The following is a 25,828-nucleotide window of genomic DNA, read 5'->3' as shown; positions in this document are numbered from 1 at the left end:
AGATGATAGACTCAGAGAGTATACATGTTTGTGTGTGTGTGTAACATGTTTCATCATAGATGAAAGCCCTCTGGAATTGTGGTTGGTCTTTGTGTTGATCAGAATTCCTAAGGCTTTCAAAGATGTTTATCTTTACAATGTTGCTATTATTATATGAATTGTTCTCCTAGCTCTGTTCACTCTGCATCTGTTCTACACAATTTTATTATAATGTGTTTTAGATGAAGATCCAAATGTCCCTCCTCTACTGTTCTACCAATGGAAAAAAAATTTAAACTTATGTGTTTGTTTTGAGATAGCACAAAAATAAAACAAACTGTTTTTCAAATGTCCATTATATAGGGAAACCTATCTTTTATTCGAAATTGATTGCCCAAATAGTTGTGTCTGTAGAATTTCACATTTTTAAAACTTAAGATATAAATTATTAGGTTTGAAGCAGAATTTTAGGACCAAAGATGTCATTGTACATTATTTCTGCCATTGAAAAAGCTGTATTTTTCTCTGGTAGATAGATTATGGAATTTCAAAGCTGGAAGTGATTTCAGTGAAACATGAATCCTCTTTGCAACATGTCCCTCAAATGTAGGTCATTCAGGGCACCTGGGTGGTACAGTGGATAGAACACCAGCCCTGGAGTCAGGAAGACCTGAGTTCAAATCCGACCTCAGACACTTGACACTTACTAGCTGTGTGACCTTGAGCAAGTCACTTAACCCTCATTGCCCCGACAAAAAAACAAAAACAAAACCAAAAAAAGTAGGTCATTCATCCTTCACAAAAAGACCACTAGTGATGGGGAATTCATTGGCACCTAGGTTGGCTTAGAATTAGCAGTCCCCCAGTTCAAATCCAGTCTCAGATACTCACTAGCAGTGTGACCCTGGGCAAGTCACTTACCCTCTGTCTCTCATTTTCTTCAACTATAAAATGGGAATAATAATAGCACCTTCCTTCTAGGTGTTGAGAGGATCAAATAATATAATACTTGTAAGTGGGTAGCAAGTAAAGTATCTGGCACATAGTAGATGATTACTCAATAAATGCTTGTTCCATTCCTCTCTGCCCCCACTACCACCTCAAGAGTCAGACCTGTTCACTTCGGGATCATCCTGTCAAGCTTTTCAAGTTAAAATCTATATTTCTTCAGCTTCGATCAGTTGCTCCTACTTCTATAGCCTAAGGCCAATAAAAAATGTTTCTTCCTTTTCCCACACTATAGCTTCTTATGTCTTGTACAATAGAGATCATATCCTTGCTAAGTCTTCTTTTCTCTAAGCAAAACCGTTCCTAGTTCCTCCAACCAATAGTATATTTTAAAATAAGTTTTTATCATGTCTTTTTTTCGGGGGGGGGGAGGGTGCAATGAGAGTTAAGTGACTTGCCCAGGGTCACACAGCTAGTAAGTATCAAGTGTTTGAGGTCAGATTTAAACTCAGGTCCTCCTGAATCCAGAGCTCGTGCTATATCTACTGTGCCACCTAACTGTCCCTGAAAGATTTTATTTTTTCCCCTGTAGGATTATACTGTTTTGCTGGGTAAGTTATTCTCTCTCTCTTTTCTTTTTTTGCAGGGCAATAAGGGTTAAGTGACTGCCCAGGGTCACACAACTAGTAAGTGTCAAATGTCTGAGGCCGGATTTGAACTCAGTTCCTCCTGAATCCAGGGCCAGTGCTTTATCCACTGTGCCACCTAGCTGCCCCCATGTCATTTATTTTTATATCACCATCATTTCCCCCAGGATCCTTTCCCTATCCCCTTCCAGAGAACCATCTCATAGGCAGGTGATAGAGGACCGAGCCTGGCTTCAAAAAGACGTGAGGCCAAATTCAACTTCAGACAGCTTAGCTGTGTGACCTTGGGCAAATTACTTAACCTTCTGTCTGCATCAGTTCCTTTAACTGTAAAATGGAAATAAGAGCACTTGTTGTGAGTTTGTTGTGGAATAAGAGGGTTGTTGTGAGAATCAAATGAGATAATATTTGTAAAGCACTTAGCACAGTGCCCAACACATAGGTGCTTAATAAATATTCCTTTCCTTTCTTCCATAAGACAAATATTTTTCTAAAGACAAAAAAAGGGGGAAAAGAGAATAACATCAACATTGAACAAAGTCTGAAAATATGTGCAATGTTTTTGGACCTCCTACTTCTGCAAAGTGGTATCATGGAGGTGTCTTCTCAAACTCTTCTTTTTTTCCAATTAAATTTTATTTATTTCAGTCGTTGAAGACATGCTCTGTCTTTCTCCCACCACACCCCCCACATGAAAGTGAAAGAACAGAACCATTATTATAACCATATATCTACAATTCTTACTTTATGTAAACTTGCATTACACAAATTCCACTTGATGTAAAAAATTCTGAAAGAAATCTGCATTCCAAGAAGCTATCTGTTAGCTTTACTGTGCACATTCTTTCTCTCTCTCCACCCCTACTCCTCAGCTTAGCCTCTCAACCCCACCCCTCCCCCCAAAATAAAAATCCTAGCCCTTCAAGAAAAGCAGAAGATAGGACATGTGGAGAGACCTCATCACCACTGCCACTGCTCCTGGATCAGGGGCTTGGCTTGAGACCCTTCAGCACCAAGAAAGGAGACCTTTGCGCTGCTCCACCCACCTGCCCGTGTGTTGGCCCCCCACGTGTCTATTTTCCATCTGTCTGCACTTGCTATCATGTGTCTATCCCTGGACCCTGTGTGTCACCTGTCCTCTTGTCTGTATCTGTGTCTGGCTCCTACATGTCTGCCCCTCTATCTGTTATTCCTTTTGGTTCTGACCAATCCCCCATGTGGCTGGCTCCAGCCCCTACATGTTCCTCTTCCTGTTTTTGCCTTTTCCACATGTCTTTGAACTGTGTGCCAGCCACCTTCCTTTACAGGAGTGATTACCTCCCTCCCTCCCTCCCTCCATTCCCCACATCCACAGGCAAATTCGCACTATGTAAAAATCATCACTTTGTGTAGAGGTCTGTTGACATAACAAAATTTTCTGTATAATCAAGCAATGAAATTTTTACATTGGCCACGTCTAGAAGAAAAAACATGTGTATGTACATATACCTCTCTATATGTCTCATTCTGCACTCTTGAGTCTTTCACCTCTCTACCAGGAAGTGGGTGGCATTTTTCATGATTAATCTCTTGAATTTTGTTTGATTATTATACTGATCTGAATCTTTCAGAGTTGTTCATCTTAAAAATATTGTTGTCATTATGTAAACTTCTGGTTCTGTTCAGTTCACTTTGTGTCAGTTCATACAAGTCTTTCCAGATTTCTCGGAAAACATCCTTTTCATAATTTCTTACAGCACACTAGTATTCCATCACATTCATATACCATAACTTATTCAGCCATTCACCAGATGATTGACACCCCGTCAGATTGTCCCCATGCCATCCACCAGAACTATAATATTTTTATACATCTTTAGTTAGAGTTTGTTTTGCTGAGGACCAATCCCTCCCTTTATGTGTTCTCCTCTAATTCTCCCTCTTGCTTTCATCCTCTTTCCCTCCTTCCCTGTTGAGTGAAATGTATTTTTGTACCCAGCTTTTTGTGTGAATTATTCCTTCCTTTGACCAATTCCGATCAAAGTGAGTTCCAACCAATAGTAATAGTAACAATAATAACTTAATTTAGTTGGGCTTTAAAGTTTGGAACATGTTGCATGCATCTAATATGTGCTTCACAATAGCCCTAGGAGGTAAATACTGTAGATTGTAATTATATTTGTTTTACAGTGAGGAAATAGGCTGAAAGAGATTATATGGCTTGCTCATGAGCTAGTATCAGATGTGGAATTTGAACCCAAGTTTTCCTTATTCTGAGTTCAGCACTGTCTTCTATGACATCCTCCTCAGATATGGTTCTAAGTCTTCTTGCCACTCTCTGCACACGTCCCAATTTGTCATTGGTTTTCTTGAAGTGACTCAGAAATGCATAGAGTACTCCAGGTTAACATAATATGGTGCCCAAGATAATTTATTTGGGGTCATAGTGCTTGATTTGAATCCTGGCTTACCTTGCCAGCCTCATTAGACATTACTTCTCCTTCCTCCCCTCCAACCCCTCTGCTCTGTGATCTAGCCAAAATGGCTTCTGATTCACTCCTCACTCAACAATATTTCACCTCTGGGCTTCATGCCTTTGCCCTGGGCAACCTGCATGCTTAGAAAGCACCCTCTCCTTACCTTTGACTCATGGAAGCCTCCCTTATTTTAAGGTGCAGCTTAGACATTAGCTTCCGTTTGAATTCTTTCCCGATATCCAAATTGTTCACTCTCTCCCCAGCTACCTTGCATTTAACTATTTGTGTGTATATGTGTGTTTGTACACATATACACACATATACACACATATGAGTTATATATGTGTATTATAAAACATAGATGCATCTATATTAACTTTCTATTTATGCTGTATATAATTTTGTATGTCCTTTCTGTCTCCTCCTTTAGGATATAAACTCATTGCAAATATTGATTATTTCATTCTTTGTACTTGCACAGTACCTGGAATGTACTGGTAGGTGCCTAAGAGATACATGTTGATTAACTGAGTCCTGGAATTCACTTTCTTTATTGCCATGTAATCCCATTGACTCATTGGACCCATTTACGCACCCTGGTCATTTTCTTTTTTGGTGGGGGCAATAGGGGTTAAGTGACTTGCTCAGGGTCATACAGCTAGTAAGTGTCAAGTGTCTGAGACTGGATTTGAACTCAGGTACTCCTGAATCCAGGGCCAGTGCTTTATCCACTGCACCACCTAGCTGCCCCCACCCTGCTCATTTTCACAGGGACTGTGCTATCTATCAAATCCTTTACTTATTTGGTTGAGTTTTTGGATATAAGTGTAGGAATTGACATTTATTCCTATTAATGTTATTAGTTTAGAAGATGAAATTTAAGTAGAGAGTATATATAGGGATGATGTTAAATTTTATTGAAGAGCTCAATTTGTGTTCCTTTATTTTAGTATTATATGTTTGGGTTCCATTTCAGTTAAGTTTGGTAGGAGAGAATTGGCTTCAGATTTAATGACTTTTGCTTGGCATCATTGCAAGCATATTTTCAGTTCTGAATTAATAAGAAATTATATATCATGTAGAATACTTATGGACATGGGCTATTGCACAGAACACAGTAATATAAATTGGTATCTACAAATGCAGTTTATATTCACTTGCTTTAAAATATGTTCTAGGAACTCCTAAATCAGTTATGGTATTAGCAGAATCAGGGTATTAAAATCTGTAGTCTCTGACTTTTGCAAATGTCTTATATACATGAACATTTCAGAAGAGAACTTTGATGTTTTGGTTTAAAATCAAATGTCTTATGAAAAATATTTTAATAAGTGCCTTATCCACATGAAGTTTAAAATAAATTTTATTTCTTTTTGGGGGGAGGGGGGAGGCAATTGGGGTTAAGTGATTTGCCCAGGGTCACATAGCTTGTAAGTGTTAAGTGTCTGAGGTCAGATTTGAATTCAGGTCCTCCTGACTCCAGGGCCGGTGCTCTATCCACTGCACCACCTAGCTGCCCCTAATAAATTTTATTTCTAAAATAAGAATGGATTATGTCCTTGTTAAATAAAATGCTTACACTTGCATTTTGTCATCCATTTTATAAATATATAAGTTGGTTATATAATAAACACGTGGTTTTACCATACAAATGATTTAAAGCATTTTATAAAAGACTAAGTAATTTAAAAGCTATATACAGAAAAGCTTTGTGAAGGATTTTAATTATTTTTAATGGCCTATCTGGGATTTAAAATAAAGTACAGCTAATAGGAAATTTTTTGAATGAGAAAAGAAATGCCTTACTAAATTCCGTTGTCATTCATTTCATAGTAAAGCTTAATGGGATGAATCCTTTAACACTTTAGGTGATGTTGACAATGGAAAAAAACTTTTTCAACATGCTGGTTGGTGGTCACAATAACCAAAATAAATAATCTATTTCAGTTTTCACTGCCATTTGGGCAGATCTCTACAAAGTAACTGAATGCCATTTCAAAACTAGGTTTTCAATTATTTGGATTGTGAATGTTCAGCTTTTCTTTATTTAGAAAAAGATTAATTTTCCAACCTGAGAACTTTGGAGTACTGTGGCTAAAAAAGAATTATAGCTGCCAAACTGAAAATATGTGTACAAATGAAGTAGTTCCTTTTCTTGATTCTGTGTCAGATTAAAAGAAACACCTTCATATCTGTAATTTCTGGTAATTTAATGAAAACATTTTGAATTTTTTGGTCACTCTAAATTTGCCTATTATGTAAAACACTTTGCATTTGGTTGACTCATTGTTAATTGTGAATAAACGTGATTCTCTTCCTTCAGAAAATAGAAACATAAACTGTTTCAATAGAGGTTTTAGTCAGTTATAATGTTAGGAGGCTACCAAAATGATTATTAAAAAGTTCGGGGGTTTTCCCCCCTCCCATTTGGATCAATTGAAACTTTTAGTTCAAGACTGCCAAAGATGACAAAAGAAGAAAATGACAAATATAGGAGGGACTCTGGGATGATAGGTACATCAGTACACAATGAAACTGTGGTTTGGTTCAGTCATTCTGGAAAGCAGTTTGGAACTATGCCCCAAAAGTTTTTCACCTGTGCCATAACTTTTGACCCAGCAATATCACTATTAGATCAAAGAAAGAGGAAGAGAACCTCTATGTACAAAAATATTTATAGCAGTTCTTTTTGTAGTAGCCAACTTAGAAATTAAGAGGCTGTTCTACTGGGGAATGGCTAAACAAATTATGATATATGAATGTAATGAAGTATTATTATACCAACAAGAAATGAACAATAATATCATTTGTATATTGCTTTTAGTTTTACAAAGCACTTTTTACATGTTTCCTCATTTGATCTTTTAACAACAACTCTGGGAGGTAGGAATAAACTCATGGTTTATTCCTGTTATCCCCAGAATTACATAGCCAGTAAATAGATGAGGCAAGATTCAAATTCATATCTTGACTCCAAGCCCAGCTTGAATGAACTGTACCATGTAGTTGATAAAAAGGACTGTTTTAGAGGAAACTGGGAAGATTTCTGAACTGATGCAGTGAAGTTAGTAGAACTAGGAGAACAATTTATATAGTGACAACAACATTGTATAGAAACTTTGAAAGATGTCAGAACTCTGATCAGTGCAAAGACAAACCATGATCCATACGACCAAATATGAAACATGCCACTCACCACCCATCAGAGAAGTGTTAAATTAAAAATGCAAAGAGACTTTTTGGGGAATGCCCACTGTGGAAATTTGTTACACTGGACTATGAATGTTTATGATGAGGGTTTTATTTTTTGTTTTGTTTGGGGGTAGGGGAGAGCAGTGGGAGGGATAGATTATAAATGCATGTAAAAATAAATAAAATTTTTAATTAAAAGAAAGGAAAAAAGAAATTTGCTGTGGAGATTGACAGAGGGCACTAAAGTGGCCTCTGCTGTTGAATTTGGAATGTAGTTTCTTAATGATATCTTAGTTGTAATTTGGACTATATATTTTCCAGGGAAATCTTTCAGTAGTTTAAATTTTATATTCAGTGAAGGACTACATTCTTACCTTTCTATCATCAAATGAGATATTTGTTTTATTTTTTATAGATAGGATAAGTTTTTTTAGTTTGTATTCTATTATTTATTTTTATTTTCTTTAAAGTAATAAACATTTTTATTTATAGTTTTGGGTTCCAATTTTTATCCCTCCTTCCCTGCCTCCCCTCCCCCCATCTCTGAGGTGGTAAGCAGATATAAGTTATACATGTACAATTATGTAAAACATTACCATTTTAGTCATTTTGTATATAAAAACTTGAAAAAATGAGAAAAAAGTGAAAAATACCATGCTTAGCCCAGTGCCTAGCACATAGTAGGTGCTATAAAGTGCTTATTCGCTTTCCTTTCCACCCCCTTCAGAACTTCTGACCTCAAGGTTTATTACCATTGATACCCAGGATTTATCATAATTAGATCATTTAGTGCTTATTGTGTTCCAATCACTGAAACCTTGCCTTGTACATATCAGGCCTTTAGTAAATGCTTTTATGATATAATATAATTTAATTTTACTCGTTTGTTTCATGTTAGAAAAAAACAAACACAAGCAAAGTAACTGTGTCACCCTCACTTCCCCTCTCTTGACCCAAGTTTCTCTACCTGAAAAAACAGTGGATTGAATTAGATGGTTGCAGATTCTCTTCTATCAAATACTATTATTTTTATGGCATTTGTGTGTGTATGTATATATGTGTATATACATACACACACAAATGTATTTTGTATTATAGTACCTATATTTTTCACTGAAATTCCTCTCCAGTGCCCTACTAGAGAAGCATCCCTTATAAAAAAGGAAGAAAAAGTTCTGCAAAACTAACCAAACAGCTGGCAAAATTCTATCATGTGCAGTTTTCCATATCCATTATACCACATCTCTGCAAAGAAAGGGTTCATATAACTTCTTGGAGCCCAGGCTTGGCAGCATTATAATTTTGCAGCATTCAGTTTTTGTTGTTGTCATTGTTTTGTTGTTCTTTATATTTAAATTGTTACTGTTGTTGAATGTGTTTTTCCTACTTATGCTCACTTTACTTAGCATCAGTTCATTGAGTCTTTCTGTGCTTCTCTGTATTCATCACATTCATCATTTCTTACATTCATGTCCAACAATGTGTTTAGCCATTCCTCAGGTGATTATCATCTTCTTTGTTTTCAGTCCTTTGCTAGCACAAAAGTGCTGCCATATAAATATTTTGGTGTGTATGAGACCTTTCTTTTCGTCATTAAACCTCCTTAGGATATGTGCCTGGAAGTTTATTCCCTGCTTTTTAAAAGTTGTAGTTTCTGATTTAATGCTCCTTATTTTACATATTCTAAAGTGCTATATGATGTGTTCATATTTTAAATTAAAGTGAATTTTAAAAATTTTAATTAATTAAAGTGAATTATGGTTAATTTTATATTTAAGATTTGAAAATTTCATAATACCTCCTTTTGAAGTATTAGAGCTACCCAGAGTATCAAAAATAAACGAAAACATCCATCAGAGCTGGAAATCACTAACTTAGGCTAGAAGCAGTCGTTTTGTAGGACGTAAGAGGTGGAAAGAACCATAGAGGCCATTTCTGTCATAAGATACACAAGGAAACTAAGACCCAGAGAAGAGATGTCACTAACCCAAGGTTACAGAGCTTAATATTAACAGAGTTAAGGCTAGATTCCAGGAATCCTGAATCCCAGTCTCATGCTTTACTTTGCATTGCATTGATTGTATGGTAGTTTTGTACTTGTCTCCTCTCCTCTCTTTCCCTCTCCTCTCTTCCCCTCCCCTCCTCTCCCTTCTCCTCTCCTCTCCTTTTCTATTCTGTTCCATCCAGACCCTGGCTATTCACACTTAAATGCCAACACCATGCAGGAGACAGTGCTTTAACACTGGGATTAAATGTTTGTATGAGCCTAGTTCCTGACTTTCATGCAACTTAACACTCTAGTAGAGGAGTATGGCATATACAATTAAATATTATACAAAATAATATCTGATACATGCATTAGAAAGGTATTAACCAAGTTCTCTATGGGGTTTTATGGGTAAAAGATGATTACTATCCAAGAACTAATATTTGTAAAGCTCTTAGTGTGGTACCTGATACATAGTAGGCACTTAATAAATGCTTATTCCCCACCCCCCACACACACATCATGATGCCTTAGTTTTTTTTACCCAAGCTTTATATTTTTTCATTTAAAAATTTTTATTGATGTCTTTTTGTTTTTACCACAGTATTTCTGGATAGAATTCTTTTCTATCTCCTACCCCTATCTTGTAATAAAAAAAATAGTCAAAACCAACAGTGATTACATCTGACACCATATAAAACATTTAATACCCATGGTCTCCCATCTCAGCATCAAGAGTAGGGAGGTTTATTTCATCATCTTTTCTTTTTGCCTGAGATTGGTCATTATAATTAATTAGAGTCCCATTATCTTTTAGTAGTCTCCATTTACATTATTTTAGTCTTTGAATACTGTTGTATCATAAGTAATTATGAATATGAGGAATCAATATGGTAGTAATATGGGAAGGCTTATCCAAATTGATATCCAATGAAGTAAATAGACCCAGAAGAAAAAAATCACAATTATATTCATACACCACTGTTTGTGCTGTCATTCCCTAGCTGATGGGCATCCACTTAGTTTTCAGTTTTTTACTAACACAAAAAATGCTACTGTGAGTATTTATACACACACACACACACACACACACACACACACACACACATATATACATGTGTGTATATGCGTGTATGTATGCCTTTTTATCTTTGATCCTTTTGGGATATGTTCTCAGTAATGCTTAATAACTTTTCCCACATTCCAGAATGGTTTGGCCAGTTCACAGATCCATTAACAGTGTTAGTGTGCATGTCTTCCTATAGCACCTCAAACATTTACTGTTTTCATCTTTTATCATCTTTGCCAATGAAATTGAGGCGAAACCTCATATTTCTTTTAATTATACATACATATATACATATATTTATATATTTAATCAAATCATATTTTAAAGCTAGAAGGGACCCTGGAGATCATTTAGTTGAACTCCCTTGTTTTACAGAGAAGAATATGGAGACCCAGAGAGGGAAGTGGTCTGACCATGGCCATGCAGCTCATGGGTGCCCAGCTTTCCTAGTTCTAATTGGATGTGGCTATCAATAGAATAATGAGTATGTTCCCCTACCCCCATTCCCCCACCCCCTACCCCCGCCAAGGGGATTGGTCACAAGAGCTACTAGCAAGAAGAGCAAAGGACTGGGGATTTTACTTCTAGAAAGTAAGGAGAAAAGGGAGAATTATTCAGTGACCTGCATAGAGTAGGCCTCTACTGCCATGTTAGTATTATATATGCTTAAAATGCAGGCTGGTCTCCTTCCTACAAGAGAAGGTAAAGGATACCTCTCTTCTAATCAGTTAATCAGTGAAAATAAAATGTTCCTATAAAAAAATGAAAGTCTTTAAAAAAAATTGGTGTAGATGGAAAATCTGACCTACTTTAGGAGTTGGGTGATAAAAGAGTCAAAAAGGTCAATCAGTCCAATTGCAAATATAATCAAAAGACCCTCAAACTGAGCAGGAAGATAGAGGAAAGGAAAATGTGCTTATGTTTAGTTACGCAGAGGAGTTACAGTGTAGAAAAAGTAATAGTAGAAATACCCAGCAATTCACAGTAGAAAAAAATCCAAACATTGGCTAAGGGCCGATTGCCAAGTACTGTGTTAGGTACTAAGAGACAAAGACCCCCCCCCCAAAAAAAAAGGCAAATCTCTTCTCTTAAAGAACTTAGGGCGAACACGTTTACATATATAAGTATGTGGAGAACTAATATATGTAGGATAAATGATAAATGAAAGTTAATTAAATACAAGCGAGTTAAGAACTCTTGGGGAGGGAGGGCATCAGGAAGGGAATCATGGAAAAGTTGTTGCTTGAGCTGCATCTTGAGAGATGTTAGGGATTGTGTGAGGCAGGTTTAAGAAGGGAGATCAGTGGAGGAAGAAATAACTGTAAAACAAACCACCTGGATATAAAAACATTTTTCAAACAGATTACAAGCATGGTATGGAAACATGACATAGTAATGCTAGGAGACTTCATTTATTTGGACATCTGAAATTCTCTTCCAAAAAGAAAGCAAAGAAATTGAATTTCGTCTTTTAGAAGGTAAAGGAGCCAACAAGCAGAACTTCTAGATATGATTCTTACCGACAAAGAAGTTGTCATAGAAATAATGGGCATGTTGGAGGAAATTGACCCTTCTATCTTAGAATTTGTGATAGAGAAATGGAAAGCATCCTAAATATCAGGAGAGCAGATTTCCCCCTTTTTTCCCTCCTACCCAAATGTCTCCTTCATCTAGTCTCCTTTGTTCATTCATTATCCATGTCGCTCCTACTACTGTGAGTCTACTTCAAAACTCTGACCTGGGCTCTCTTCTTCTTCTTTTTTTTATCTCTATAATCTTTCACTGGTATCTTTATCAGATCCCATGCATTCAATTACCTCAACGCACATGCTTCCCAAATCTGTGTATCTAGCCTCCTGAGCTCCCACTCTGCTTTATCTTCTGCCTATTGGAGAGTTCACATCACTTATCTCATATGCATCTCAAACTCAATATTTCCCAAACAGAACTCATCTTTTCTCCAAACTTTCCCCTCTTTTGAACCTTTATGTTACTATCAAGGATACCACTATTCTACTCACCCAGGTCAAAAATCTCTGTCATCCTTAGCCTCTCATTAGCATATTTAATCAGTTTCCAGATACTTTCTCTTAGTGCCACAATGTCTTTGGGAGTCAGATTCCTGTGTTGCTGATGGCATTACCACCTGAGTGGGCAAATCTGATATTGCACTTCTAATCTAATATCACACTATCTCTGTAGACTTAAGGAAGACAATGTGTGCACCAATTTCGACTCCTTGTATTCCTGAAGTACTCCAAATATCACATGTACTATACACATGTGTTGCCCATGCATTCAGTGTTAGATAAATACATCACAGTCTTGGCATGTTAATGTCATTCACTGGTTCTAGAAAAATAGTTCATTTAGGTGAAAGAACATTGCAGGGAATATAGTTAGTTCCATAAGAAAAATATTTGTACAGTTGGTTATGCAGCATAACCCGGCAAGTGGACTTAAGCTCAATGAACTACTAATTTGAAATATTATCTACTATCTAATGTTACAAAAGTGTTTTGTAATGCTGTAGTGGGACTGGTTATAATGTATTGTGAGACAACTTGTTAATGTTAAAGTCTCATCCTGGCATGAAGGTGAGTGAGCCTAGTGGTAGACTGTTGTCTAAGGACCAATGTTATTTAAAGTGGGGAGTTACATCACCAGGAGGTTGGCTGTTGGGCCATGAACTTTTCAGTTATAGAAATCCACAAAGATTGTCTCCTAATTCATAAGACGGATTGTGATCTGTATCTCACGTTGTTGAAACCTTGATTTAAAAATCAATTATTATAAAAAGACATTGTTAAAGGCAATATTATGTGGGGTATACCTGTAGATCATACTATTGCACATGTGGTTGTTTTTAGCAGGAACTAATGGCTGCAAAATAATAAATTATGTGAAATCCATCCTCCAGCCAACCTTTGGAAAACAATATCTACAATTGAGAAATGTCAACAAACTGTTTGCAGTGTTCTTTAAGTCCCCTTTCCCACACTTGCTTAATCTTTGTATTTTAAAAAGCAGTTTTCTATAACTTGGTACTTGGCTCTTGAGTGTGCCTGCTTCCTGGGCTATGTAGCCTTAAGAAAGACTGCAATGCAGTAATTGGTAAAGATCCCTATTAATATGGAAACCGTTTATGATAATTTTTTTCCTCTCTTCACAATTGTTGACTGATGCATGCCATTTGGAATGGGGGATAACAGTGATAATCTTCAAGACCCAGCTGTTTAGGAAAAAGAACATAAACTGTTTTCTGGTCAGTTACAGCTAGTATGGGTATGTCCTGCAGCAGATCTCTTAAAGTTTGTGGTGCATTGGGCTCCCTTAGAATTTGAAATTGAAGATGACTTTTGCAGTTTGTGCATAATAACCTTGTTTTCATCTCTGTGTTCAGATGGTTGGAGATAAGAAGGTAAGGGACTTTTTATTATGCATAATTTTTAATATTTATGAAAGCCCCTAGAAGAGATCTATCAAATGATATGGTATGTGGTAGATTTCTAATGAATTTTACATGAAAACTTACTTCTTAGTGACAATTCTGAAATTTAAAGAGATACTTTGTTTAATTTTGGCCAATGTAATTTTAAAACATAGATGGAGGGTAAAAGAATTTACTTTATTTAGAGAAGATATAGTTGGTCTTTAGAATTGGATATGTGGGAATAACATTTTTCAATTTATGTCACTTCAGAAAATTTGTATTTTTGTACATTTTGTATGATTTGTATTTGTACATTTATATGATTATTTCATTGCTCCATAAACCATATAATCAGTACCAAAATTAGATTTCCTTTGATTTTATTTTGCCTTCTAGTCTTATGCTTTAAGTGATGTAGTGGTATTTTCTCATTAGTGGAGAGAATCTGACAGTAGTACCACATGCTGTTACTACTTGTTTATCTAAGTGTAAGGACAAAAGTCAGAACTTGGGTTTATTTTCTTATGAGTCACTGACAGAAACCTACAGTAAATACATTAAAGATGGTAATTTATATGTATTTATGTCAGGAAATATAATGCTACAGTTCCCATAGTAACTGCATGTATTTGGCAGAACTTGTCCATGTGCTCTAAACCCTCTGGCATTTTAAATGGGATTTTCCAGATGAAAGCCTACATTTGTGATTAGTAACAAATAAATCCAATTCCTTGTTTGAGACACATCTACATTATTTATTTACAAGAGACAATCCATTCAGTTTGGCTGTTTACAGTTGTTTATTTACCAGAGATTGTACCTTTGGTTTGATTGGTTCTATCTACATGTAAGCCCGTTATAGAGAGGATGAGCTTAGGGGGTCATTTTCAAACATTTGAGTTTGAGGAATCCTTCTGCATTGTGTTTTGTGTTCTGCAAGCTGGACTCATGGTGTGGTATTGGAGTCATAGATCTCAGAGCGAGGAGGCACCATAGAAATCAAATCCCTCATTTTACAGATAAGTAAATGGTGGCCCAGAGAAATGAAATGATTTGCTTAGATAAGAGAGCTAGCAGGTAGGATCAGATAGGTCTTGTTCTAACCTCCCCTGACACCTAGTTTGTTGTTCATTCTATTTGATCATGCCTCTTCCTCCCTACAATCTGACACCACCTTACCTTTCCAGCCTTAGCTCACATCTCTCTCTCTCTCTAACATATTCTCTATATCCTATCACTTGCCACCCATTTATATATATCTCCTTGACTTCCCTGTCTCCTTACCTTTATTTTTGCTGTTCCCAATGCTTTCAGTGCCCTCCTCATACTCTCCATCTATTGGAATTCTACTTAGCCTTTAAAGCCCCACTCAAACTCCACCTTTCCTGACACCTTGTCTCTCACCTCCTAGGTTAGTAATGACAATTCCTCCTGTACTTCAGTTGCCTTATCTGCCCCTTTCTTATTATGAATTTTGGATTTGTGTATGTCACATTTTCCTTTTAGACCATAAGATTAATAAATAAGCCTATACCTTTTAAAATGTTTTTATTCACAGTGCTGTGAAACCTAGACCACATTTCTTGTTTCAGGGATCTGTAGAAACATCCTCTAGGTGAACCTTGAGGTTCTTTGTACACAATTTGGAAACCACCATGCCAAGATGTTAGCATAATGGATGTTCAATTCCTCATGAAAAAGAGTTCTCTGCACCGATGCCCCCCCCCCCTCCGTTTCAGTGGAAAGGTTGTGACAGAGAATATGCTGGCTACATTCCCTCTTATATTCAAAATGACCATGAACATGGACCTGTTTTAAGTCAATCAGTTAACTAGCATTTATTAAGCTCCTACTCTATGCCAGACACTGTGCCAGGCATTAGGAACACAAGGAAATGTTAAACAAAACAAAACAAAAGAAACCCAATCCTTGCTCTTATGAAGCTCACAGTCTAGTGGGGGAGATGACATGCAAATAGCTGTGTTCAAACAAAATAATAATCAGGCTAAATTGGGAGTAGTCTCAGAGGGAAGGCAAAAGGATGGGACTTTAACTGAGACTTGATGGAAGCTGGGGAAGATGGGAGGTGATGCTGAGGAGGAAGGAGATTCCGGGTACGGGGCACAGCCAGAGAAAACACTTGTGAGTCAAGAGATTGTATCCATTGTGAAGAATAGTAAGGAGGCTGTTGTCCCTGGGTCACAGAGCGATACATGACATAAGACTAGAAAGGTAGGTAGGGGCAAGGTTATAGAGGCTTTTAAAAGTCAAACAAGATTTTATGTTTATTGAATGGGGGAGGGAATGATATGTTGAGACATGCATTTTAGTTAGATTAATTTGATAGCTGAGTGGAGAATGGACTGAAGTGGGAAGACTTGAGGCAGGGAAATTAAAGCAGACTACTGCAGCATTCCAGATGTGAGGTCTTAAAGGCCTGGACTGAGTTGTGGCAGGGTCAGGGGAAAGAATGGGGCATACACTGGAAATGTTATAAAGGTAGAATCAGCAGGACTTGAAAATGAATTGGATATGGGGAGTGTGAGAGAATGTATCAAGGATCACAGCTAGGTTGTGAGCCTAAATTTCTGAGAGGATAGTTGTACTTTCCACAGTAATAGGGAAGTTGGGAAGAAGGGAGGTTTGGGAGGGAGGAAGGGAAAGGGAAAAGGATTTTGTTGTTGAGTTGTTTCAGTTGTATCTGACTCTTCATGACCCCATTTGGGGTTTGCTTGGCAAAGATACTGGAGTGGTTTGCCATTTCCTCTCCAGTTCATTTTACAGATGAGGAACTAAGGCAAACAGGGTGAAGTGACTTGCCCAGGATCACACCAGATTTGAACTCAGATCCTCCTGACTCCAGGACCAGTACTCTATCCATTGTATCACTTAGCTGCCCAGGGCAAAAGAATAAGCATGTATATAGTATCTGCTATATGCCAGACGCCGTGCTAAGCATTTTACAAATAATCTCACTTGATTCTCACAACAACCTTGTGAAGTAGGTACAGTTATTATCCCCATTTTACATGATGATAATAATAAGAACCTGAGGCAAATAGAGGTTAAGTGACTTACCAGGGTGACACAGCTAGGAAGTGACTGAAGCCAGATTTGAACCCAAATCTTTTTGACCCCATGCATTCTATCTATTGTACAGTTCAGTTTTGGACATACTGAGTTTAAGATATTTTTAGGACATCCAGTTCAAGGTATCTAATAGGCAGTTGGAGGTCAACAAAAAGTGTAGAGCTGGACAAGTAGATCTGAAAGTCATTAGCATAAAGGTGCTAATTGATGACTAAATGAAATACTATAGAGGGAGAAGAGAAGAGGGCCCAGGACAGAGCTTGGGAGACACTGTGAATCAGTTAGCATGATTTAGATTCAAATTCAGCCAAGGAGACAGAAAAAGAGTTGTCAGACACATAGCAGGAGAACCAGGATGGATAGCTCAAGTATGGGTCTTTTGAGAATGGGGGAGACATGGGTATGTCTCTGGGCAGTAGGGAAGCATCCAGTAGATGAGTGAGAGGAGGGATGATAGAGAGGGCAGTGTGCTGGTAAAACATGTATAGGATAGGGTTACGTGGCAAAGAGAAGGGTTACCTCTTCATGTGAACTGGGGTGGAGGAGATAGTGGCAGAAAACTAACTGAGTGATATGAGATGAGGAACCTGGGATAAGAGGTAGCTCTTTGGGAGTGGCCTCAGTTTTTTTCAGTGAAATACGCGATGAGATTCTTAGCTGAGACTGTGGACTAAGGTTATGTAGAATCTGAACTTAGTAAAACAAATAAATTAAAGCATAACTACATTATAGGAGAATTTTTTACTCTGCAAATGGACCTGTGGCAGTTGTCTTAAATACCCCTCACTATGTTTAAAAAGCAGTGAAATGTCAATTCAAGTCAATTAACATTGACTAAGCTCCACTGTACTAAGCACTGGGAATGCAAATAAAATAGAGTTCCTGCCCTCAGAGAACTTACAATCTAATGGGGGAAAACAACACACAAAAGGGAACTGAAATGTGTGTGAGAGAGGGACCTACAGTAGGGGAAAGAACAACAGGAAGGGGGTGATAAGGGGGGTATTGTTCTTGAAATTGAAGCTAAGCAGAGCAGCTGATGGAAAATGCTTAATGAACCTTCTTCCTTTACAGGAAAGTGATCCGTGTCTAAAAGCAGTTCTTCCCTGAACAATCCACAATTTGTGGAGGTTAGGTGGCTTGGGTATATTATGGCAATGGGTCGTATCCATTCTGTTAATGGACTGTTGTAGGGAAAATGAACATTACAATTCATCTTCCACCCACTTCTGCTCTTTTGGCTGGCAAAGTCCCACCGCTTGTTACTCTCTCTAGTCCTATATTACTTAATTACAGACCACGTAGGAGCAAATTATCTCCAGTCCTCACCTCTTTTTCTTTCATCCCCATTTCTTCTATCCTATTCCACTTATATCACAGTCCAACACTTCCTACTCCTTCCATTGTATCCACTGGAATTGCAATTCTATTATTAACGTATTTCCCTTCCTTCTGGACCTCTTCCTTTTCAACTCCTTCCATCTACTTGATCTCACTAGGGTCTAGCTTTTGGTTCTTGAAGGGGAGTTGGAATACTCTGAGCTTTTTTTTATGATAGGTTTTTATTGATATCTTTTGTTTTTTCCATTATCATGGTTTCCCACAGTATCCCTATCCTTTCTACTTCCAGATTGTCACCCTATATAACAAATAGTATTTTTCTTTTTCTCTTTTTTTTTTAAGTGAGGCAATTGGGGTTAAGTGACTTGCCCAGGGTCACACAGCTAGTAAGTGTCAAGTGTCTGAGGCTGGATCTGAACTCAGGTCCTCCTGAATCCTGGGCTGGTGCTCTATCCACTGCACCACCTAGCGGCTCCACAAATAGTATTTTTAAAGACCAAAAAAAAAAAAAAAAAAAGGAAGGAAAGAAGGAAGGAAGAAAGAGAAGCAGAAAAGATCAGCACAACCAATCACTATGTTGAAAAAGTCTGAAAATATATGCAGCACCTGTGGACCTCCCATATCCACAAAGGGGTGGGTTGGGAACGTCTTCACATATCTCTTCTTTCAGTTCATTCTTTCTCTTGATAATTTTGCAACATTTGCTATTGATTGATTGATCGATTGATTGATTTTGTATATGGTTGTTCTTTCAATTTGTATTGTCGCTATGTATATAATTTTCTTAGTTTCTATTTCACTCTGCATCAGTTCAGATAGCTCTTTCTATGCTTTTCTGTATTTGTCACTTTCATCATTTCTTACAGTACAGTACTACATATTCATGTACCACATTTGGTTTAGCCATTTGACAATCAGTGGGCATCTATTTCTAATTCTTTGCTATCACAAAAAATGTTACCGTAAATGTTTTTTGTTTGTTTGTTTTGTGGGGCAATGGGGGTTAAGTGACTTGCCCAGGGTCACATAGCTAGTAAGTGTTAAGTGTCTGAGACCGGATTTGAACTCAGGTACTCCTGAATCCAGGGCCAGTGCTTTATCCACTGTACCACCTAGCCACCCCTGCTCTAAATGTTTTGATGTATATGGAGGCTTTCTTATCAATAGCTTCCTTGAAGGAAGTAATGGAATCTCTGGGTCAAAAGGGTATGGACATTTTGCTTACTTCGTTTACATAATACAAATTCCGTTCCAAAATGTTAGTACTGCTCCACCCACAATGCATCAGAATACCTGTCTTCCTGTAACTCCTCCAATGTTGACTATTGCCATTTTTAGGATCTTTGCCATTTTATAGGATGTGAACTGAAACCTCAGGGGTTTTTGTTTTGTTTGGGGTTGGGGTTTTTTAAAATTTCTCTTATTATTTGTGATTTGGAACATTCTCGTGGTTATGAATACTTTGCGATTCTTCTTTTGAAAACTATTAATGTCCTTTGACTGCTTATCTATTGGGAATATTAGTCTTATATTTATTTGTTAATTGTTTACATATATTGGACATAAAACTTTTGTCAGAGTCAGTAAATATCTATTAAGTGTTTAATGTGTGCCAGATACTGTGCTAAGTAAAGAAAGGTATAAGACAATTGCTGCTCTCAAGGAGCTCACAAACTGGAAGCAGCTAGGTGGTGCAGTGGATAGAGCACTGGCCCTGGAATCAGGAGGATCTGAGTTCAAATCTGGCCTCAGACACTTGACACTTACTAGCTGTGTGACCCTGGGCAAGTCACTTAACCCTCATTGCCGCCCCCCCCCCCCACACACTAAAAAAAAGGAGCTCACAAACTAATAGGGAAAGTCAACACATAAAAAGAAGATGAAAAAGGCAAGGGAGTGCAGAACCCAGTGTGTGAGTTTGCAGCCAGGTTGGGAAATGATTTGAGAAGCCATGAGTTAACAGAGTTGATTTCATCTTGTAGGGCAAGATGATGAGTTTCAGGAGAACATCTGGGTGACAAATTATGAGCTGAATGCCCTGCTTGCCCTCCTTAAATGGTGCAGGATTTGGGAGGAGTTCTTTAACATCTACCTTATATGCTTTTCTGAAGAGAGGGAGGGAAGAACCTCACAGGCAAGGGATGCTGAAGAGATATACATTTCAGAATTGATTTCATCTTGCAGAAGGTTGTTTCTGGAGATCATGAGGTTCAGGAGAGCTACCAGGTAGAAAATGATGAGATTTGATACAAAGTTGTTTTTTTCCTCCATTTGACCACTTCCTTTATTCTAGATGTATTAACTTTGTGCAGAAGTTTTTCAGTTTCATGTAATCAAAGTTATCTATTTATCTACTGTAATTGTTTCTATCCCTTGTTTGATTAAGAATGCATTCCTACTCATAGTTGTGAGACGAATATAATCTGTTTCTCTTTTAATTTTTTAAAATTTTTGTGATTTTTTAAATATTAAGGTATTGTATCCATTTAGAACATATTATGGAACATAATGTGAGGTATTAAGTCTAAGCCTAATTTTTGCCAGACTAGTTTTCCTAGCAGAGGTTTGTGTTTGTGTGTGTGTGTTCATGCATTCATTTTACTTATTTTTACTAAATAGCAAGTTTTTTCCTAATCAATTTGTTTTTAGCTTACTGAAACACTTTCTTGAGTTCCATAGTTTCAGCTTCTCTCTTTTTTAATCTATTCAGTGACTTTATCTCTCCATTTTTTAACCAATACCAGATGGGTTTTTCTGACTGTTGCTTTATAATCTAGATTGATGTTTCAAAGTTCTATTTCCTATTGAAATTATAAATTAAACTTTGGTAGTATTGCCATTTTTATTATATTGGCATGACATAGTCATAAGCACTGAATATTTCTTCAGCTTTTTAATCTGTTCTTAGTTTTTTTAAGGAGCACTTTGTAGTTGAATCTTTATAAATCTTTTGTGTACTTTGGTAGATTGACCTCCAGATACCATTTTGTGGTTATTTGGGAGGGTATTTCCATTTCTATTATTCTCATGGATTTTGTTATTATTATGTAGAAATGCTATTGATTTTTGAAGGTTTATTTTGTAGCCTGCGATATTGTCGAAGTTATAATCTCAATTAGTATCTTTGCTAATTCACTGAGATTTTCCAGGCATGTCATCATATAGTCAGCAAATGAGATAGTTTTATCTCCTCTTTACCTATCTTTATGCCTTTAATTTCTTTCTTTTGTCTTATTGCTGTTGCTGGCATTTCCAAAAGTATTTAAAAAAAATAGTGAGGAGGGCAGCTAGGTGGCACAATGGATAAAGCAGTGACCCTGGATTCAGGAGGACCTGAGTTCAAATGTGGCCTCAGACACTTGACAATTACTAGCTGTGTGACCCTGGGCACCCTTAGCCCTCATTGCCCCGCAAAAAAAACCCCAAAATAAAAAATAAAATAAAATAATAGTGAGGAGAATAGACATACTTTTTTTTATTACAAATAGTTCCAGTGGATTCCCATTACCTATGAATGCTAGCTTTTGATTTAAATAGTTCCTTTTTATAATGTTAAAAATGGTTCCTCTTTGCCCATACTTTTCAGTGTTTGGGTTTGTTTGGTTTTTATCATAAATAAGTGCTGTACTTTGTCAGAGACTTTTTCTTCATCTTTTGAGCTAATCATGTGGTTTTGGATGTTTTGGTTTTTAATATGATTAATTATGTTAATTGTTTCCCTAATGTTGAATCTTCTTGCATCCCCAGGATACAATCCAACTTGGTTATAATGAATGATTTTATGAATAAATTGCAGTATTCTATTTGATAAAAATTTTAAAAGACTTTTAAATTGATATTCACTAATTATTCTGCTTTATAGTTCTCCATTTTATTTTTTCCCTGGGTTAGTTATTAGTACTATATTTGTCTCATAAAAGATTCTGATAAGTTGTTTTCTTTCTCAATTTTTGAGAATAATTTATGTATTAGGAGCACTAATCATTCATTAAATGTTTAACAGAATTCTCTTATGAATCCATCAGGACCAGCAGTGTTTTGCTTTTTACTTTGGTAGTTCCTTTATGGCTAATTCTGTTTTCTTTTTTTGAGATTTAGTTATTTAAGATCTCTATTATGGGGGCAGCGAGGTGGCGCAGTGGATAAAGCATGGGCCCTGGATTCAGGAGTACCTGAGTTCAAATCCGGCCTCAGACACTTGACACTTACTAGCTGTGTGACCCTGGGCAAGTCACTTAACCCCCATTGCCCCGCAAAAAAAAAAAAAAAATTAAAAAAAAAAAGATCTCTATTAGGTTTTCTGTCAGTTCAAGTATTTCATGGTTTTGAAAGTATTCCTCTATTCCTTTTGTTTTCTCAGTTTTGTTAGTATATAACTATAACAGCTCAGATTAATCTTTATATTTCTTCTGATTTTTGCCTTGCTCATGTGCTATTTTATTGGTTTGATTTTCTGCCCTTTTTAAAATAAGATTGGCTAAAGGTTCATCCATTTTTTTAGTCTTTTCAAAGAATGAGGTTTTAGGGTTTTTGTTTTGTTTTGTTTTGGTGAGGCAATTGAGGTTAAATGACTTGCCCAGGGTCACACAGCTAGTAAGTGTTAAGTGTCTGAGGCCGGGTTTGAACTCAGGTCCTTCTAAATCCAGGGTGGGTGCTCTATCCACTGCGCCACCTAGCTGCCCCAAGGTTTTAGTTTTATTTATTATTCCTGCAGGGTTTGGTTTTGTTTTTCAGCTGATCTCTAATTTTTAGTACCTTTTCTTTTGTGCATATTTTAGGTTTAAGTGTTAGTTGGCTTTCTAATTTTTAAAATGCATATTCAGTTTGTTGTGGGGGAAATTGGTGGGGAGTTTGGGGTTGGGGTTTCTTAAGCATTCCTATTTAAAGAATTACACCCTCTTGAACACAAATCCAGTTAGAATAAAATAATATTTTACTTGGGAGCTAGAGAAAGGAAACCAAGCGAAAAGTCCTTGGACTTCTTCTCATGGGGAGAAGGCGTGGCACAGAGACTTGGTTCTCTGAGATTCCTGTCTCCTCGAGCAGGAGAAAGGCAAATACTTTTAGAGAGTACCATGGTGGAGGTGATCATCTGACTGCAGAAAGTTCCCTTATTGGGGGTGATCACCTGAGGGACCTTCCCCCCATGGTGGTGGCTCAGAGAAGTTAGGCAAGAGCCATCCCTCCCAGAGCCATTCAGGCAGCAGCCACATCTAGGTTTATCTCCCAGAGGGCTGGGGGAAACTCAAATGCAGCGTGATGGTCCTAGAGTTATCTCAGTCCTGGTGGCTTATCTCCCTTGCTTCTTTTAGGCACGTCTGAAGGAGAAAATTTCCAGGAAATTTCTGAGCCCATAAGAAGTTCGTGAATCGTCTTTATTTTGTTCGGGGGGATATTATTTTCATCCCATAGGACTGTTTTAGTTATTCCAGAAATTTTGGTATGTGGTTTCATCATTATCATTTTCCTTCATAGAAACAACTGTTATGTGAAGGAAAATGATAATGATGAAACCACATACATTACTATTTTAATTGCATTATGACATGTAAAAATTTTTTTTTAATTTTTGCCTTTTTACATTTATTTGCAATATCTCTGTGCTGTAATACATACTGTTTTTGTGAAAGTTTGTTCTAAGTCTTTTAGCTCTAGTTTCTCCGGCAATTTGTTCGGTTCTATATTTTTACTTTTGTTTATTTTTCTTTGATACATATCAAAACCTGAGAGAAACACTGAAATCTCTTCACGAATTTGCATGTCATCCTTGCGCAGGGGCCATGCTAATCTTCTCTGTATGGTTCCATTTTTAGTATATGCACTGGCAAAGTGAGCATGAAACACTGAAATCTCTCATCACTATTGTGTTACTCTTTATGTATTCTTATAGCTTGATTAAGGACTGCTAGGTGGCGAAGTGGATAGAGCAGTAGACTTGGAATCAGGAAGACTCATCTTCCTCAGTTCAAATCCAGCCTTAGACTGTGTAATCTTGGGCAAGTCATTTAAACCTGTTTGCCTCAGTTCCTCATCTATAAAATGAGCTGGAAAAGGAAATGGCAAGCCACTCTGGTATCTTTGCCAAGATAGCCCCAAAATGAGGTCACGGGGAGTCAGACATGAATGAAACAACACAACAACAAAAGGCTTGGCTCATGTTTCTGATGTAGGGGGTGGGTTTAATTGATCAGAATTGATCATGAAATGTCCCAAAGAATTACAAGACTTAGTGAATCAGTTTCCCAAGTTTTATTAAAAACACTGTACTGACCACAGGGAGAGCACCAGGGAGGTGTCTCAAATAGGGAGAGGAAAATGGTTATATTTATAGTAAGAAAAAATGGATTATCTCCTCATTATCTTAATCTCTTCCTTGTGGGAGGTTCATGGAAGGTTTTATCCTAATTTGGAGTTCCTTGGCTCCTAAGCCAACCTCTGAGACAGTTACTTTTTTCCTTGGAGGTGTGTTTTGGGGGTTTTACCTGTAAGGTGAACCTCAGGACACATTTGGCCCTTTCTGCCTGTGCATGTTCCTAAAGACATGCTTAAACTTGTCAGACCCAGAGGGTCTCTGTGTTTGTGATATCTCTTTACTTAAGATCTGGTTTCTAGGTGTCCTGTCATTAGGAATATTAATGGCTATTAATGGTTAATAGTCCCTGGTTACTGTCTCTGTTGATGGTGAGGATTGGCAGGGACTGAACCCTCTTGGTTACTGTAAGAACACAAAGCTTAGTTTGTGTGTTAACCCTTTTTGGTATTATTGATAGCTACTATTGATAGGTTATCTGTTAATCCTTTTTTGCCTCCTTTATCATTTCCATTATGAGTTTAATGCTAAGGTATTCAAATATACACATACATATAGAAGGCATATATATTTAATATTGATGTTGGTTTAGTTATCTATGATTCCTATCAGTATTGTGTAGTTAATCTCTTTATGTTTTGAAATATTTGTTTTTGCTCTATCTGATATCATGAATGTAACTTCTACATAGTATTTTTTCAGTCCCTCATTTTTATTCTACATTTTTTTTTGTTATTTTTAAGTCATGGAATAAATCATGGGAAAATTTCCATAATATAGTACAATAAAAAATATGATTGCACATGAAACTGCAAATCTACTATACACAATATGCTATTCCTTTCAAATATACAACAAAATTATCATGCAAATTTCTTTTTTTCCTTCCTTTCCTGCCACTCCACCTTAGAGATGGCTATCATCAGACACAAATAAGTATATGTATATGTAAATAAGTATGTGTAAAATTATTCTATACATATGTCTATCACTTATTTCTCTGTCTTTCTTCATATGTCCTTTATAATTAATTTGGGTATTTATAATAGTCAAAATGTTCACTCAAAGTTACTCTTAAAATATGGGTGTTACTATATGCAGTGTTCTTTTGGTTCTACTCATTTTGCTCTTCATTATTTCATGAAAGTCTTTCCATGTTTTTCTAAAAATTTATTGAGCTCATCATTTCTTTTTTTATAAAAGTATTTTATTAATTTCCAATTACATGTAGAAATAGTTTTCAACATTTGTTTTTATAAGATTTCTAGTTTAAAATTTTTCTTTCTCCAAGACAGCAAACAATCTGATATAGGTTATATATGTACAATCACATTAAACATATTAGTCATGCTGTGAAGGAAGAATCAAAGCAAAAA

The 25,828-nt window shown here is 36.8% G+C and overlaps 1 protein-coding gene and 1 non-coding gene across 8 annotated transcripts in view; one reads left to right on the top strand and one right to left on the bottom strand.

The window, feature by feature from the left end:
* TRAF3 (TNF receptor associated factor 3) overlaps positions 1–25,828 on the top strand; it is a 171,647-nt gene that overhangs the window by 54,404 nt on the left and 91,415 nt on the right. The gene's annotated exons all lie outside the window — the stretch shown is intronic.
* LOC122744849 lies at positions 23,873–23,975 on the bottom strand. The gene has a single exon (XR_006355190.1). It is a non-coding gene; the product is annotated as a U6 spliceosomal RNA (small nuclear RNA).

This window comes from Dromiciops gliroides, chromosome 2, assembly GCF_019393635.1.
Source record: "Dromiciops gliroides isolate mDroGli1 chromosome 2, mDroGli1.pri, whole genome shotgun sequence".
NCBI classification, from domain to species: Eukaryota; Metazoa; Chordata; class Mammalia; order Microbiotheria; family Microbiotheriidae; genus Dromiciops; species Dromiciops gliroides.
This window is presented reverse-complemented; position numbering and strand designations above follow the sequence as displayed.